General features: G+C 43.6%; 1 protein-coding gene across 4 annotated transcripts in view; it reads left to right on the top strand.

The window, feature by feature from the left end:
* Positions 1 to 19,711, top strand: part of SEC24C (SEC24 homolog C, COPII component) — a 113,334-nt gene that overhangs the window by 1,355 nt on the left and 92,268 nt on the right. The gene's annotated exons all lie outside the window — the stretch shown is intronic.

Below are 19,711 nucleotides of genomic sequence, written 5' to 3'. Positions count from 1 at the left end.
GTGTGTGTTCTGTCAGTGCGGGAGGCCGGCACCTCGCAGTGTGTGTTCTGTCAGTGCGGGAGGCCGGCACCTCGCAGTGTGTGTTCTGTCAGTGCGGGAGGCCGGCATCTCGCAGGCCTCTGGTGACAGGTGTGACTGCTCACCTGCATGCTGACGGCCTCCCTGTCACCACATGATGTTTCTGGGAGAACCTGTGTTATTTGCTCCTCGTAGAGAAGGAGCCTTATAACAGAGAATGATGAGTCTTTATAAGGAATGCTTACTGTCCGCACTGCTCATCTCCTCTGGGGTGCTTTTGTTGCTAGATAACCAACCTGTGCCGCCCCAGACTGATTCATTAGGAAGGGCTCCGCGATAAGGTGGCAGCATATTCTAAGGGTATATGCACACGATGCGGAAAACGCTGCAATTCCGCAGCTTTTCCGCAGCTGCGGTTCCGCAGCAGTTTCCCATGAGTTTACATTACAATGTAAACCTGTGGGAAACAAAAAACGCTGTGCACATGCTGCGGAAAAAAACGTGCGGAAACACAGCGGTTTACATTCCGCATCATGTCACTTCTTTCTGCGGGTTCCGCAGCGGTTTTACAGCTTCCCCTATGGAAAACCGCAGTTGTAAATCCGCGATAAATCTGCAGCAAAAAAACGCAGCGTTTTTGCCCTGCAGATTTATCAAATCCACAGTGGACCAGAATACGTGTGCACATAGCCTAAGGATTACGGGCTCATGCCGCCATCATCTTAGATCAGTCTGCAGCCTGCGCTCCGGCGACTCCTTCACTTTCCAGCGTTCCTAGTTAATGTTGTAGAGTCGTGGAAATTGTAAGCAGCCGCTGTGATGAGTAAATTTGATCGGGTCATGGCTTATTCCGCAAGTTATAGCTCTTACTGAATAAACTTGCAGAGGGAACGTGTATACCTGGATCGCTCCGACTGTTCAGCGGTATGTGTCGCGGCTGCTGTGATGACTAGCGATGAGCGAATTTGATCAGGTCAGGGCTTATTCAACAAGTTATAGCTCTTAATGAATAAGCTGCATAGGGAACCTGTATACCTGGATCACGCTGGCTGATCAGCGGCATGTGTCGTGGCTGTGTGACAGTCACGACATATCCATGGAGATCCTGTTTGTTGGGCTCTCCATGCATGTGTCGTGATTGAGAGAGCCGCGACACATGCAGCTGCGGAGCTGATCAGTCGATGCGATCCAAGTATACAGGTTCTCTCTGCAGCTTATTCGGTAAGCGCTATAACTTGCCAAATAAGCCCTGACCCGATCAAATTCGCTCATCTCTAGTGATGACACGGTCATGTGTGGTGCTTGCTGTCATTGAATGGAGATATCACATACATGGCCCTGGTGACAGCTCCCTACAATTGAAGCCAGTGTGGTGACACTCTGGGAGTTTAAAGAGCTTTCCTGTCTTCTAAAATGGCCAAACATTTAAAGTACCACTGCAGCTGTTTATTGTTATCTTACAGCTGCAGTGGTGCTTCTATTCTAAGGTCCCTGACTGTAGTCTTCTACTTACCCGCCGCCGTCTTCCCCTTCTATTGCCGCTTCTCCCATCAGTCTTCTTCAGTTTGTCACCTGCCGGATTGCTCCCATAGACTTGGCACTGAGAGCTTGTGACTAGCGATGAGCGAGTATACTTGTTGCTTGGGTTTTCCGAGTATTTGTAAGTGCTCGGAGACTTAGTTTTTCTTGATGCAGGTGCATGATTTACAGCTGCTACCCAGCCTGAACACATGTGAGGGTTGCCTGGTTGCTAGGGAATCTCCACATGTATTCAAACTATCAGCTGTAAATCATTCAGCTCCGGCGACAAAAACTAAATCTCCGAACATTTACAAATACTCAGAGACCACCCGAGCAGGGAGTACACTCGCTCATCACTACTTGTGACCGTTACCTCTGACTTCCGGACAGTGAAATGTTACAGTAACAAGGTGGCGCCTCTGGACCGGAGTGGCATTGATAAAAGCTGAGGATGGCAGCAGGTAAGTACATTACTAGGGTCAGGGACCTTAGATTAGAAGCACCACTTCAGCACTGAAAAACAAAACATGATACGCTGGAGCAGTGTATTAGTGCACCTTCCCATCTTCTTGTTTTCCATATATCCCTGTCCTTCTATGACTCTATAAAGCCAGAGCTGTCAATCAAAGAAAAAGGGGGGCAGAAATAAAAGGAAAACAATTTTTTGCTTAGATTACGGGTTGGATACCATACTTGAGCACCATCCACAAGTCATTTTTGTTCAGTGCCTTGTTGTTTTCTACTTTTCATAAAAGGAAAACAAGTCGGTGCGAAGGTGTACTGAAAGGCTTGACCACACAGTTTGCACCAAGCGCCTGTACTTTGTTCAAACAGTTACTCTTTTCTGACAGTCTCTTTAAGGAGATGCTCACAGCTCTATAGCTCAAAATGGGGAAAAAAGGGGTCATGGGTAGATAATTCTGGAAAATAATAATTAAAAAAATTACACTGAAGTATCCAGTGTTTGCTCGATGCTGCTTTTCATTGGTTTTGCAGTGATGGTGTGCCATCTGCAACATCACTGCTGCTACTAATCACTCAGTGTCCTTAAGGTGTACACATCAGGGATTATCTGCCTCTTGTCTTGTTTTTTTTCTGAGGGCATTGACTTTAATTTTAATGAGTGTTCATTCTTCTAAGCCTGAAATTATAGTCCATTTGGATGTGAAGTGCCAGTCTGTATATTCACTCTCCCCGGTGTTATATCTTGCAGAGGTTTCCCTGCACAATGCTGTGTACAGTTTATCTATCAATGAGTTATTATCTCATCCAACCAGTGACACACTGCTCTGTGCAGAGGGTAATGCTCCATTGTCCTGTACATTCATGAATGCTTTTTCTATGTATCTAATATATGGATTTGTATAGATGTCAAGCTCCAGCTGGTGATAAGTACCCTGTAATTGGTGCCCAACGAGCTGTAGCTGTCAATGGATCATGTCTCTGGCAAAGTAGGCGTCAGTCACTGAATCACCTAAATAGTTCCTAGAAGAGAGAACGTTAGGTGCCAGTTGAACCTGCTAGAATTTGTGAAGCCCTTGACGTTTGGGAAGATGCAGGTGATATTGTAAATGTTGGTAGGATATACATGTGATGTGTTATCTGTAAAATGCTTCTCTGTTGCATTAGAACATGAACGTCATTATTAATGAAAAACTAAGATGCTGCATAATTGCTGTATTTTGCATCCAGTGGCAAGTAAAAGATTGGGCACCCCTGGTCCGAATTACTGTTATTGTGATCAGTTAAGCAAGTTGAAGATGAATGTTCTGTAAAAGGCCTAAAGTTAACGATAACACATTTCCTTTGTATTTTAGGCATAAAAAAGTCATCTTACATTTTAAGAATTATAAAAAGCAAAGTGGCCCGTGGCAAAATTTTGGCACCCTTGGAGATTTGTGCTTTAAGCTAACTTTGACCGAGGTTTCAGACTTTAAAGAGGTTGTCCACTACTTTTACATTGATGACATATCCGTAGTGGGCGTTTAGGGTGTCAGATGGTCAGACATTGATGCCCTATCTGTAGGATAGGGCATCAAATGTCTGATTGTCCGATGCCTGCTGATCAGCTGTTATTGGCGGCCCCTTCTGGAAGTATTTGCGGTGCTTGGCCATCTACTGTACTATCTGGGACTTGGTACTGCACATCCACTTCCTATCCCTTTGAATAGGAGGTGGATGTGCAGTAACTAGCCCTGGCCTCTGCAAGTAGATGGCCAAGCTCCACAACCGTCCACCATCGATAAGAGCTGATTGGTGGGGGGGTGTCGGACCCAGCCGATCAGACATTGATGCCCTATCCTACTATTTCTTTTGCCTTGTAACATCTGTGTAAAAGTAGTGGACAATCTCTTTAGTTAGCCTGTTACGATTATGGCTTGTTCACTATCATTGTTAGGAAAGGCCAGGCGATGCAAATTTCCCAGCATTTTTAAAACCCAGCCTCCTCTAACCTTGTGCCAAAAACAGGACGTGCTAAAAAATAATGAAGAAAAGGAATAAATAAAAAGAATGAATATAGCTTACTGGTTCAAAAATATGGAGAGGTATTATTATAGATTTCTTGTGATTCTTGGACATGCAATGAACATGAAATTTATGTAGATTACAAAGAAATGAACACCTATTCCATATAAACAGCTGTATAGTATATTCTCTGTGCTTGGTAGATAATGAACATGAAATATATGCAAAGTGTTTTACACTTTTACATTACATTGTGTACTTACTGATCTCACTTTGTGAAAGTCTGTCAGGAGATGGAGATGGCAAAAACGAGTGACTAGTTTATTTACTAACAGACTTTTTCACAGAGAAGACAGGAACAGCAGAACGGTGAACACTCTGACACTACAACCTTTGTTGTGCCACTTCGAGACTATTCCACCAGACCTAGATATAATTCCCCAAAGTCTATTATATGGCAAAAGGAACAAATACGGGGGTGCCAAGGAGAGTAAGACACTGGTCTTTGAAATAGCTCTCCAAATCCAGCAGGGTGGGCAAGACAACACAATTCCACGTGGAAGAGGATCCCCAGCCTCTATTAGTTCAAAGTAGTGGACCCAGGATCGGTCCAGAGCAGCAGCTTCTTGCCCTTCCAGCACACAGCACAAACAACAATCCCTCAAACATGTGTATTTCCTTTTCTGTCTGTCTCTTCTGCCTGGGTGGGCAGAGTTGCTCACACCCCACACTCTTAAGCACCTGTTACATTCAATTCAAAGTGTGGACTGTCTGTAACATTGAGTATCAGGGAGGCCTCTTGCAGAGAGGACAAAACATACATTCCCACCACCAGATGCAGGACTGTGAATGCTAATGGAGGTGCAATTACATTATGGTCCATGGAGGCCTGGTGAGGATGACAACACTGTTACAAACCTTTCCTTGAGTGGTTTCCACAGTTTACTTCTTGATCTTATTGGTCTAGTATCAGTGAGGTCACATGATCAGGGGTAGGGTGAGCGCAGGGTGGTAAACACTGCCATGACTTTCTAAACATCACTGTACAGTTAGATAAGAATTGCCCAGATCAGATTAAAGGGAACCTGTCACCCCTAAAATCGAGGGTGAGCTAAGCCCACCAGCATCAGGGGCTTATCTACAGCATTCTGTAATGCTGTAGATAAGCCCTCGATGTATCCTAAAAGATACTCAGATGTACAAACTGCATCTGTCACTGGATTCCTGGGTTTCTCAGTGTGCGCAGGATCCAGTGTCCATAGGCTCCCGTTCTGTGCAACGACGTATGCCGCAGGAGGCGTCGGGGAACATTTTTCCACTGCAGACAAAACGTTCCTTTGAACGTTTTTTCCAAATGACGGTCCGTCAAATTGCGCAGGTTCCAGTGCACGACGGACGAAACGTGTGGCCATCTGTCGCGATACGTCGCTAATACAAGTCTACCTGAAAATGCAGGGTCCTGTTTTCTCAAAAAAACAACGTATCTCGACGGGGCTACAAAGACGAAAGTGTGAAAGAGGCCTAAGGGAAACGTGAAAATAAGATCTGCTGATGGGCCATGAGGAATGGGGTTTTGGATACCTCACCTCAGTGTAATAAACTATAGAGGAATAGGTGTCCTCTACACACTATTCAGCAAGTATAGCTGTGATAGTCTGTGACTCAATGACAATTTTTGAGTTTTACATTTCCGACCCAACAAGCACAGGGAATATAATATACACCTGTTTATATGGGATATGTGTTCATTCTCCTATTATCTACATATATTTCATGTTCATTCCCCACCTAACAAGCTCAGGTAATATAATATATACACCGGTTTATGTTATACAGTTTTGGCTGAAAGAATTGGCAACCTTGAAATTGTTGGAGGAAAATTAAGTCTTTTTCCCCAAAAAAATTGTGCAATTATGCTTGTTTTGTTATACACGTGTTTTTCATTTGTGTGTGTTGGAACAACAACAAAAAATGAGAAAAAAGGCAAATTGGACATTTCACACACAACCCTAAAAATGGGCCTGACAAAATTGTTGGCACCTTTCCAAAATTGTGGCTAAACAACTTTGGGTCAAGGATGTTATGTTTCTTCAAGCATTGTGAATTTGTGTATGCCACACTAAGCATAGAGAACAGAAAGAGAAGAGAACTGTCTGAGGGCCTTAGAACCAAAATTGCCAAATGTTCCGTTTTCTGCGATGTGAAACATAATCAAGAAGTTTGCAACCCTGGGACCGTAAATAATCTTCCTAGACGTGCATGGATGAGAAAAATTGATGCAAGGTTGCAACACAGAATATTCTGGATGGTGGGCAAGCAGCCTCAATTTCCAAAGAAATTCAAGCTGTCTTGCAGGATCATGTTGCATCAGTGTCAGCACAAACTATCCATTGTCATTTGAATTAATTGAAACGCTATGGCAGTAGACGCACACAGACATAAAAAGCTAGACTGCAGTTTGCCAAAATGTACGTGAGTTAGCCAAAATCCTTCTGGGATAGTGTCTTGTGGAGAGATGAGATCAAGATGGAGCTTTTTGGTAAAGCACATCATTCTACTAATTTACTCAAAACGTAATGAGACCTATAATGAAAAGAACGCAGTACCTACTGTCAAAATAGGCTGGCAGTTCAAAGATGTTTTGGGCTCATTTTGGTGCCTCTGGCACTGGGTACCTTGACCGTGTGCAAGGCATTGTGAAATCTGAAGATGCCAACGGAATTGGGTTCGCAATGTAGTCTACATTGTCAGAAAGCTGGGTTTTGTCTTACATTACAGGTCTTCCAACATGACAGTAACCCCAAACATATTTCAAGAAGCACCCAGAAATGGATGGAAATAAAGCGATGCAGAGTTCTGAAGTGGCCAGCAATTAGTCTGGATCTAAATCCCATTGATCACCTGTGGAGAGATCTTAAACTTGCTGTTGGGAGAAGGCGCCCATCAAATGACCTGGAGCAGTTTGCAAAAGAAATGTGATCCAAAATTTCATTTTTGATGCCATTTTTTTTTTCAAATATTTAAACCATAATGAATACAAAAAAAGGACTTATTTTTAAATCAAATAATACAGCTCAGTTTTTGGACATTAATTTGGAAGGGTGACTCTATCCAATAAGTGCATACCTCCACATATTGCAAACCTGTGAGAAGAGGTGACACAGTAGTACAAGTTAACAGCTGTCACCCTGTTCACACTTTAAAGGGACTGTCACCCCCTCCAGCCGTTAGAAACTAAAAGAGCCACCTTGTGCAGCAGTAATGCTGCATTCTGACAAGGTGGCTCTTTTAGTTATTGGTGCAGTCAAAGCAGAAATAAAGCGTTTTATAATTTCGCAAAAATACCTGTCTTTAGCCATGGAGGCAGGTCTTAACCCCCCTGCTGCACACGCCACACTGCAGTCACTCAAGGCTTCGGCGCCGCCCCTTCCGCGCTGTTTTCAAATCAAATCCGGCGCCTGCGCTGTTTAGTACTGGCTGGGGCAGGCGCAGTGAACGCTGCCCGTCTGACCTCAGATGCAGTCTCGCAGACTGCGCCTGTGCGGCAACCCAGCTTGTGAATCCCAGCCCCACACTGTGCATAATGCATAACACACTGCGGGGCTGGGATTCACAAGCTGGGTGGCCGCACAGGCGCAGTCTGCGAGACTGCATCTGAGGTCAGATGGGCAGCAAACACTGCGCCTGCCCCAGGCAGAACAAAACAGCGCAGGCGCCGGATTTGATTTGAAAACAGCGCGGAGGGGGCGGCGCCCAGCGCCGAAGAAGCCTTCAGTGACTGCAGTGTGGCGTGTGCAGCAGGGGGGTTAAGACCTGCTTCCATGGCTAAAGACAGATATTTTTGCGAAATTATAAAACGCTTTATTTCTGCTTTGCACCAATAACTAAAAGAGCCACCTTGTCAGAATGCAGCATTACTGCTGCACAAGGTGGCTCTTTTAGTTTCTAACGGCTGGAGGGGGTGACAATCCCTTTAACCCTAGAACGCATACCTGGGGCCTCGCAGGCCTGCCAGGTTACTTGTTTTCTATTTTCTGTAAAAGTACTTTAGTTAGAATTTTGAAAATCTAGGTAATCCTCAGGTATATAGTTGTTAGTAATTTCCAGTTATTCATATATTTTTACAGACATTTCGGTATAACAACCTTTTTTTGGGACTACCCTATATATTTTAGGCCTGTACTAGGTTTACATGTGATACTTTTGTTTACATGTGAAGGCAAATTACGGAGGCAATGATCCGATGTGGAATACGCTTTCTGGAACATCCAGAGCAAAGAGAAAAAAAAAGAAAGCGCTGCTATATTTGTCCAGCAAAGAAGGAAAGAAAATCGGAGCGTTTCTGTTCTACTTGCGGACAAAATGTATGCAAGGAACATTCAGCCGAAAAAATATGCGAGAATTGTCAGGGGAATATGTAAAGTTACGAATAAATATTCCTGCACCAAGTTTGCTACAACCCAAAAATGTTTTCATAAAAAAATTGCATATAGAATGCCTATATTTGGCCTGCCCGTTTACTTACTTTTTTGTTGTTTTATGCACATAATTATGTTTTGAAATATACACATCTTAGGCTGTGTTCCCAGTAGCGCTGGGGTTCGCCAGAAGGGGATCCATAATGGATCTGACCTCCTGGTAACTCCAGCTAAGGCTACTTTCACACTAGCGTTAACTGCAATACGTCGCAAATGCGTAGTTTTGCCGAAAAAACGCATCCTGCAAAAGTGCTTGCAGGATGCGTTTTTTCTGCATTGACTAACATTAGCGACGCATTTGCGACGCATTGCCACACGTCGCAACCGTCGTGCGACGGTTGCCCCGTGCTGTGGTGGACCGTCGGGAGCAAAAAACGTTACATGTAACGTTTTTTGCTCCCGACGGTCTGCTTTTTCCGACCGCGCATGCGCGGCTGGAACTCCGCCCCCACTTCCCCGCACCTCACAATGGGGCAGCGGATGCGCTGGAAAAATGCATCCGCTGCCCCCGTTGTGCGGCGGAGACAACGCTAGCGTCGGGGGACCTCAGCCCGACGCTAGTGTGAAAGTAGCCTAAGGCTGCCGGAATGGCAGGATTCTGCCAGCCTTAGCTGGGGTCACCAGGAGGTCAGATCCATTACGGATCCCCTCCTGGTCGGACCCCAGCGCTAGTTGGAATGCATCCTTACCTTGCAATTGTAAAATAAATTTAGAAAAGTATTTTTATTTGAGTTATTCCGTGTTATTTGCACACAGGCCTAAAAGGCCCCAGGTGCGTGAATGTGTAGATTTCTATGGGTATGCGTTCTAGGCTTAAGAGCAATTCTTTATGGTGAATTTTTGCTAGCCAAAAGAATGTTCTGATCAATGCAAATTTAAAGAAAAGTGCAACAACACTAATGATGCGTTATTTAAAAGAGGATACCATCCAAAAAATATAGTGAAATAATATGACAAAGTATTAACAAAACCGCATATAGAATTATTATCCAACAAACCAAAAACGGTTTTAAAAATAATCTTACCTTTTTTTACACAATTTCACCAAATTAAACAAATATTATCTACCAATATTATATCAAGACAATACACTAAATAAAATAAAAAAAAAATGGATAAATTGTAACAAAAAGGATTATCTTTAGGAAATGTCACCAAGTTTATACACCGATTTAAAAAAAACACACTAAAATGATGACTGTCACAAAGGCTAGATAAAAAAAAAAAAAAAAAGTGAGGAAATCAAATGTAATATATGTCAATATACAGAGACCCAAAAAACCATGTTACCACAAAACAAAGAGCGCAAAATCGTCTCTTATGAATTGTAACACACATATAATATACTGCATGGCGTGTACCATATGCAATGTAAATTACATTGGATGTACTACAAGGACATTTAAAAAGTGCATATCTGCATACATCTGCAACATAAATAAGGGTAATGGTACATATTCATGGGCGGCGAAACACTGTTTAAATACGTAAAAAGAATCAATCTAATTGTGTGTGCTACGGAATTGAGTTGCATATCCAGAATGGGGAGGCAATTGGTGGAAAAAACTTTGGCTAAGAGAAATGTACTGGATTCTATTGATGAATACAAAGTAACCCAATGGTGTGAACTACTGCAATGACACACTATACTTAGATGAACAGTCTGAACAGATTTTTAATGGAACGCAAGTAAAGAAATTATTTTATACAAGTAGATTTACCTGCTGCTTTTTTTTCCCCTCTAATCGCATGTGCACCTGCTGCTCAGCAGTCCAAGCAGCAACCACAACAGTAGAATAGGTTGGGTTCTTCTCTTGTATGTGGTGAGTTTAGGAACTTTTTCTAACTTTTTAATATTCACACAGGGAATATAATATATGCCTGTTTATATGGACTATGTTAATTTCCCGCTATTCTACATATGTTCCATGTTCATTCCCCACCTATCAAGGATGGGGAATACAATTTACACCTGTTTATATGGAACATGTGCTCATTCCCTCATTTTAGATATTTTTTGTTTATTGCCCATCTTAGGCCGCTTTCACATTTGCGGTTGTGTCCGCAGCGTTTCTTCCGCAAATATCTGCATGCGTTGTGTATTCCTATCTTTAACATTATGGACGCATGCGTTTTTCTATGTTCGCGTTTTGCCGCGTTTGACGACGCATGCGTCGTCTAGCCGTCTGCGTCTTGGCGCGGAAATGCAACATGTAGTAATTTTTAGAGGCGTCAATTTGCCGCCTGGAAACGCATGCGGCTGATTGCGCAAGGTTTGCGCCCAAAAAACGCATTGTAGTCTATGTAAACGCATGCGTTTTCCAGTACATGCGTTTGCTTGCGTTTGCCGACGCATGCGTCTCAATTGAGAAAAACATGTCTAGACACTGATAAGCCACCCCCCACATAGAAGGTGATAAAGGGAGGAAGTGGACATTTGCAGGTCACTAGTCAGCAGACTGCCTTGCAGACGAGACGCCCCACAGCCCCTTGGATCAGCAAACAAGCCTCAGAACTATGTGAGTATATCCTATCCAAAGCATTTCTTTTCTATAATCTGTGTCTATGTGCCCTAATTTCTGTCATTCCTTTCTTTCTGCACACATCAGAATGTCTTCTGCTTCTGATGAGGAAACGCCTGGGCCTGCACAAGGGGAACATGTCAGCGAAGTGAGTATTCACCTCCTCAGATTGGTAAGTATTCACTGTCACATCTACACATATGACAATGTATATTTTCCCTTTTTCAGACCACTTCTTCTACAGCGGAAGACACTGAGCAGGAGACTGGGCAGGAGCAGCGTAGTCACGGCCGGGCAACACGGCGGCATCGTGTAAGTATAGCTGGCTGAATGTGTATTGTATCCTCACTTTATAATTCTGGAATCTTCATTTCTTTCTACTTCTCTCTTTCTTTCCCTTTGGCTTCAGCACCAGTGTTTTTTTTTTATTTCAATATTCATGCCATTCCTCTGATTCTGTTTTCTGTCTTCCGTATGTGAATGCCTCCAATATTAATGTCCTTTTTGTTGTTAGGTTCCAGAGGAGGATGAGGACCTAATTGAGAATGAACACCTCATCTCCCTGGTTCACGAGCGAGTCGCATTGTGGGACACCAGGGATCCACTGCACGCCAACAATGTGACGATCCGGAGGCTTTGGAATGAGGTGGCCGCAGCGTTGTGGGATGGCTGGGCCAATGCCCCGGCTCGGGTCCGTTCTGCATTTGGTAAGTATCGCAATGCAGTGTGATGTAGTCAATACCTTGGCCATGCTCACACAACTGTGTATGATGTCAGAAAGTCATTACTTTTTCACAGCACATACAGTTGTGTGACCATGGTCAAAAGACCATTGTCCTAACTATTATGTTTTGTTTTGCCAACAGTGTCAAAAGTGAAAACACGTTGGAGATCGATGAAGGACCGCTTCAACAAGGACCTGCGCCAAGAGAGCCGGCTTCCAAGTGGTTCTGCAGCAAGGATACGCAAATACAAGTACCACCGCATCCTTGCGTTTTTGAGACCAGTCCTTGCACGAAGAACGTAAGTATATTGGTTAAAAAAGAAAAAAAAATGGTGTATAATGCAATTTGTTGTTGGTCATTATTTCCCATCAGTATTTGTAATCCGAAACCTTGATTGATTGATAGATGCAGCAGTGGGGTACGTGTTCTTTGAATACTTTCCCTCACATAGTTCCTCTCCAGGTTTTGGCATACCAATACTGATTTGAAATACTGATCAAATACTGAGAGTGTGATGGCAGCCTGCACAACAGATCTATACTCAGCAAGTTAGGTGTCAGAAATAATGAATTCAGGATGCCAATGGCTCATCAATTCATTTTTCCTGACACTTGTCCTGGTGAGTATACAGGTGGCTTGTATGTCCTCTGTCGTCAATTCGTATTTCCCATCAGTATTTGTAATCCGAAACCTTGATTGATTGATAGATGCAGCAGTGGGGTACGTGTTCTTTGAATACTTTCCCTCACATAGTTCCTCTCCAGGTTTTGGCATACCAATACTGATTTGAAATACTGATCAAATACTGAGAGTGTGATGGCAGCCTGCACAACAGATCTATACTCAGCAAGTTAGGTGTCAGAAATAATGAATTCAGGATGCCAATGGCTCATCAATTCATTTTTCCTGACACTTGTCCTGGTGAGTATACAGGTGGCTTGTATGTCCTCTGTCGTCAATTCGTATTTCCCATCAGTATTTGTAATCCGAAACCTTGATTGATTGATAGATGCAGCAGTGGGGTACGTGTTCTTTGAATACTTTCCCTCACATAGTTCCTCTCCAGGTTTTGGCATACCAATACTGATTTGAAATACTGATCAAATACTGAGAGTGTGATGGCAGCCTGCACAACAGATCTATACTCAGCAAGTTAGGTGTCAGAAATAATGAATTCAGGATGCCAATGGCTCATCAATTCATTTTTCCTGACACTTGTCCTGGTGAGTATACAGGTGGCTTGTATGTCCTCTGTCGTCAATTCGTATTTCCCATCAGTATTTGTAATCCGAAACCTTGATTGATTGATAGATGCAGCAGTGGGGTACGTGTTCTTTGAATACTTTCCCTCACATAGTTCCTCTCCAGGTTTTGGCATACCAATACTGATTTGAAATACTGATCAAATACTGAGAGTGTGATGGCAGCCTGCACAACAGATCTATACTCAGCAAGTTAGGTGTCAGAAATAATGAATTCAGGATGCCAATGGCTCATCAATTCATTTTTCCTGACACTTGTCCTGGTGAGTATACAGGTGGCTTGTATGTCCTCTGTCGTCAATTCGTATTTCCCATCAGTATTTGTAATCCTAAACCTTGATTGATTGATAGATGCAGCAGTGGGGTACGTGTTCTTTGAATACTTTTCCTCACATAGTTCCTCTCCAGGTTTTGGCTTACCAATACCTTGTATAGAGATATGGCTTGTATTGCCTCCATCGTCTCTTCATAGTTTACATCAGTTTTTGTAATCCCCAAGGACTGGTCGATGCATGCAGAAGTATAGCATGTTGTTTTATGAAACTTTTATTCCTACTGTTGAACTCCTGGCTTGAAAATTCTGATGTAAAATTCACTACAAATAGTAGTGTGACCTTTCCCTATCTGAATGTGTATCTAAACTGTTCAGTTATCTTTTTGTAAATGTTTTGTAATATTTTTTTTTTTTTTTTCCACAGCACTTGGAGCTCCACTGTTGGCCCAGGTTCTGGAGCGGTCCTTCATCAGTCAGCCACGGACCCGTCCCAGCCATCCTCCAGCGCTGCAGCAAGTGGGCCTGCCACACAACCTGGAGACCAGGAAGCTGGTCCATCAGATGTTCCCCTTCCCCAGTCCTCTGCCTCTAGCCAATTTTTTATGGGCTCCTCCCGGCAGCGGCAGAGGGCCGCGGACAGGTCACTCATGCCCGAGTTTTTGCACTTGAGCTCGGTCTTCCATGAGGGACTCAAGGCGATGGGTGACCGACTGGATACTGCCATTCGTCATATGAGCACATGTATCCAGGAGGTAACCACAGCCCTTGCCCAAGTGAAAGCCGACCTCCAGAGGCCAGCACATCATTTTTTTAATCAGATAGAACAGGGCATGTCGGAACACCTTAGTCCTGAGCTCCAGATTACTATTATGCAGGCCTGCAATGCTGCTTACGTGCAGGCTATGCAGCAGAGTCGGTATTTTCAGCAGACAGTGGGGGCATTTCCAACAGTGCCCACACTGTCACGCTTTACATCAATGCCGACATCTGCTGCATACCACTGCACGGCCACCTCCATTCCAAACACTTCCGGACCGTATTATAGCACCACCACCATGCCCAGTGCAGTGGGTCAGCCCACCGCCACCACCATGACAACTGCTGCTCCTGCTTGGGCCTCCTCCACTGCCACCAGCATGCTGCCGCCGCCGGACCCTGCCCTGGTGTTTCCTGGCACCACCACTACCAGACTGCCGCCGCCGGACCCTGCCCTGGTGTTTCCTGGCACCACCACTACCAGACTGCCGCCGCCGGACCCTGCCCTGGTGTTTCCTGGCACCACCACTACCAGACTGCCGCCGCCGGACCCTGCCCTGGCGTTCTCTGGCACCACCACTACCAGACTGCTGTTGCCGGACCCTGCCCTGGCGTTCTCTGGCACCACCACTACCAGACTGCCATTGCCGGACACTGCCCTGGCGTTCTCTGGCACCACCACTACCAGACTGCCGTTGACGGACCCTGCCCTGGCGTTTCCTGGCACCACCACCACCAGACTGCCGTTGACGGACCCTGCCCTGGCGTTCCCTGCCACCACGACAACGTGCCCGCGCAAAACAAGAAAGGGGAAAGGCAAAAAAAAACAAAAAACCATAGCTATCCCTCCCCCCTCACCTCCCAATGTGTCTGTAATGTCTGGTTTGTCTCACCCTTCCAGTGTGTCTCAACCCTCTCATGTGTCTAGCCCTATCCCTGAATATCCTGACCCCAGTAGTTTCATAGCGCCTTCTCCTGCCACCCCTATGTCGGCTACAGTAATAAGCCAGACCTCACTACTCAACACCCCACAATATCGGCACTCAACCCCAAGCAGGCGCAGTTAATTTTTTGGTTTGTGTGTGTTTAATAAACCTGTGTTTTTTGCCCCAATAAGGTTTGGTTAATTGTGTATTTCGCCACCGTCACCACACAGCCTGCGCCAATAACAAATTATGCGTCAAACACATTTTTGGGGGCCACCTCCAACCTCCAGTACCTACTTAGCAGAACACTGAAGCTTGGTGTGTTTGGTTGAGAGATATGAGGTTGCCCCCAAAAATAACACTTGTATTTTCTCCAAAAACAGTTCTTTCTGTTTACTCCGTGACTTTTGGTCGCACACAGAAGACAAAATGGTGGTAATACACAGCACAACTATACTCAACAGGTCCTTTCTTATCCGAAACATTATTTATGACCCCTGACCTGCTGATTTTAGAAATGCATTGTATTACCTCCATTTTATCTTATTGGTACATATACATATATTTCACACAAAGTGAAGGAACAATGTACATGGCATATCTATACTCACCCGGACAAGTGTCAGGAAAAATGAATTCAAGAGCAAATAGCATCATGAATTCATTAGTTCAGACACGTGACTTGATGACTATAGATCTCTGGTGTAGGCTGCCATCACACTGTCAGTATTCGCTCTGTATTTTACAGCACTATTTGTAAGCCTAAACCTGGAGTGGAACTATGTGAGGAAAAGTACATTAACATTAAACAGATATGCACCACTAAAAGCATTTAACTACCGCTCCTGGTTTAGGCTTACAAATACTGATGTTAAGTACTGGACAAATACTGCGACAATAACGGACATCGTCTATACAGTCTGCGGCAAAAAGCTAATGGTGAACCAAGACAGGACTCACGTCAACAACCTAAGCCCAAAAACCCAAAGTGGTTTGTTAAGGAAATAGATAGGAGACATGGTGAAGAAAGTAAAACACAATTATTTTATTTGAAAAAACATTAACATTCCAAACATAAATTTGCAGACCCGAAACCAGCAGTACATTTTACACCATATTGTCCTGCCATGGCACACGTCCAATGTCAGAATCAAAAAACGCTGCAAATTGGTCCCGCATGTGGCCTACTTCAACTGTTGACCGCAGCGGATGATGACGGTAATCAGGCAAAGGGTTGGCAACAGGTTCATCAAGTTCTATGGTGGGTCGCTCCTTAGCCAGAATGAAATTGTGGAGAACCACACAGGCTTTAACTACCTCATCCACTGTCTCCATTTTTAGATTTATTGCAGTTGCTAGAATGCGCCATTTGGACACCATAATCCCAAAGGCACACTCTACTGTTCTGCGTGCCCTGGTTAGTCTGTAGTTGTAGATCCGTTTTGTGCGGTTCAAGTCCCGACTTGAATAGGGCTTCAGGAGATTTTCACTCATCTGAAAGGCCTCATCCCCAACCATTACAAATGGCAGCGGTGGGCCTTGAGTGTAGGGGAGTGGTCGTGGCTGTGGGAAATTAAAATTTTTGCCATAAACACGTCGGCCCATATCAGAGGTTTTAAAAGTCTGTGAATCGTTGCCACGGCCAAAAGCACCAATGTCCACAGCAATGAAGCGACAGTCCGCATCGGCTATTGCCATAAGAACTACAGAAAAATATTTTTTGTAGTTGAAGAACTGTGATCCCGTTCTGGCTGGTTTGGTAATCCGGATGTGCTTCCCATCCACCGCACCCAAACAGTTGGGAAAATCACAAACAGTCCAAAATTTGTCAGCAATTTCTTTCCACATGTCCTCCGTGGGTATGGGTATAAATTCCTCACGGAGAATGGTCCATAAAGCCCGGCAGGTTTCAAAAACAATTCCGGAGAGCGTGGAAATCCCAAGGCGGTACTGGAAATGAAGGGATGACAAGCTCTCTCCAGTTGCAAGAAATCTGTAGTAAGAATAAATAAATTACTAAATAGGCAAAAAAACATCAGACCTGCAAAAAATTTTGGTTAGCTTTTGTTTAGAATTATTACGTACCTTAAGGTAACCAGGAGACGTTCCGCTGGTGGAATGGCTCTACGGAGCTGTGTGTCCTGTCTCCGGATGGCTCCTTGGACACGATCAAGCAAATCCCGGAAAGAGTCTTGTGACATCCTGGTATATTCTGGGAATTTTTCTGGGTTCTCATTGAGCTCGCCATACAGGGTGTGATATGTACCACGGCTCTCCCGCAGTTCTACAATGGGGTGTTGCCAAAACCGCCTACGCCTTGTCCTTCTCTGTCTTTCCCGGTTTCGGTGTTGCTCCCAAGCAAACGCACATGCCAGAAAAATCTTGATGCTCAGATCCAGTTTAAAGTAATAGCTATCCATGTGAAGATCCATCTTCTCACAGGACACAGGAGCAAAATCTGAAGATTTCAGCTGTCCTAGGGTCTATATATAGATTTCACATAATACACGCCCTCTGTAGTCCCATTGGCTGGTTCTTGCATCTAGAATTTTTCTCTGGTGAAATTTTGCGCCATGCGCACAAAAAACGCAAACGCATAGAAAACGCAAGCAAAAGCATGTAAACGCTGCGTTTTAATGACGCATGCGGTAACCGTAAGCGTTTTAAAAACGCTGCGTTTACACGCGTTTTCATGCGTTTTTCGTGTCCTTCCGTTTGCGGATTAAACGCTGCAGATTCAAACGCTAATGTGAAAGTAGCCTTAGAAGTACAGAGAATAAAATATACCAGTTTATATGGAATATAAGAAAATATGTAATGTAATACCCGCACTTAAATATATGCACTTGTAAAAGACCAATAAATGCAACAGTTATTCTAAAAAATTACCTTTTTTTGATGGTGTGCAGTGGACTGTCTGACGCCGTATGTTGAGAGGGGCAATCTCAGTGGAATATGTGTGGGTTCAACTAAGGTAGAAAATTATTCCACTGAGATTGACTCAACATACGGCGTCAGACAGTCCACTGCACACCATCAAAAAAAGGTAATTTTTTAGAATAACTGTTGCATTTATTGGTCTTTTACAAGTGCATATATTTAAGCGCGGGTATTACATTACATATTTTCTTGTAGCCTCTCTCTCCCGATGTGGTTTGGGATCATACTTGCAGCTGATTTTATGCACATGCATTAGCGCCGCTACAACACACATAATTTCTTCCGTATTATATGGAATATATGTTAATTTCCCTGTAATTTACATATGTTCCACGTCCAAGATGCACAAGAAATCTAGAGTAACTCTCCATATTTTTGGACCTATAAGTTATTTTCATTCTTTTTTTTATTCCTTTTCGTCATTCTTTTCATTATGTCCTCTATAAAACAGCAGCCATGGGTTCTTATAAGCAGCTGCCTAGCACTATGAAAATGGTGGAGGCCCACAAAGCAGGAGAAAGCTATAAGATAGCAAAGTGTTTTCAAGTTGCTTTTTCCTCACCTTGAAATGTTATGAAATGACCGTTTCCAGGGACAGTGGAGGTCAAGATAAGGTCTGGAAGACCAAACAAAATTTCAGTGAGAGCTGCTTATGGATTGCTAGAGAGGCAAATCAGAACCCCTGTTTGACTGCAAAATACATTCAGAAAGATTTAGCAGACTGGAATTTTGTTACATAGTTCTACTGTTCAGAGACATCTGCACAAATATGGCCTTCATGGAAGAGTCATCAGCAGAAAACCTCTTCTGCATCCTCACCATAAAATTCAGCATCAGAAGCATGCAAAAGAACCTTTAAATAAGTCTTGTGGCCTGATAAACTCTTTGGCCTCAATGGTCAAAGGTATGTGGGGAGAAAAAAAGGGCACAGAATTGCAGGAAAAGAACATCTCACCAACCATTAAGAATGGGGGTGTATCAACCATGTTTTTGGGTTATGTCACACGTCATGATCCACAATAGTCTACCTCAGAAGGCCCCAGCTGAAGGTTTTACAATGGCCCTCACAGTGCCCTGATCTGAACATCATTGAAAATGTGTGGCTAAATCTCAAAATAGAAGTGCATGCAAAACAACTCAGGAATCTCACAGAACTGGAAGAATCTATGAAAATCTCCCAAACAAAAATTTAGACTCTTGACTGACTACAAAAAAGCGTTTGCAAGCTGTGATACTTGGAAAAAGGGGTGCTGCTATATACTTACTATGCATAGTTTTGCATTTGGCCCATTTTTGTTTTTGAAATTTTTAAAATAAAAATATATACAAAAGGAATATGTCATCTTTAACTTTAGGCCTTTTGGAGATCATTTCATCTTCAACTTACTTAACTGTTCACAATAACAGTAATTTTGACCAGGGAAGCCCAAACTTTTACATGCCACTGTAAAGGACAACCTGCAAATGGACCGACCTGTGCAGAATATTATTTTTACAGATGGGAGAACCCACTTTAAGTGGAGAATCAGGGCAACCCTTGTCAATATACTTTACCAGGCCATGTAAATATCAAAAAGGTGGATTTTTTTTGCTCAAGACCACCCTCCTAAACCCAACGACAGACTTGGTAACAAGCACGATCTCTGGCAAACTCCTGTATTACATTTATAGACAATATCTAATATGTTGTGAAAATTAGATTAGTCACTCTAAAGCACTTCTCCAGCTTGTTTTTTTTTTCTCCAGTGCTGTAGTGGTGCTTCTAATCTCAGGTCTCTGACCCCTAATATTATGCTTACATGCCGCTCTCTTCACTGTTTATT

Source organism: Ranitomeya variabilis, chromosome 4 (genome assembly GCF_051348905.1).
Source record: "Ranitomeya variabilis isolate aRanVar5 chromosome 4, aRanVar5.hap1, whole genome shotgun sequence".
NCBI lineage: Eukaryota > Metazoa > Chordata > Amphibia > Anura > Dendrobatidae > Ranitomeya > Ranitomeya variabilis.
Note: the sequence above shows the minus strand (reverse complement) of the source record. Positions and strands in the feature narration are given on the sequence as shown.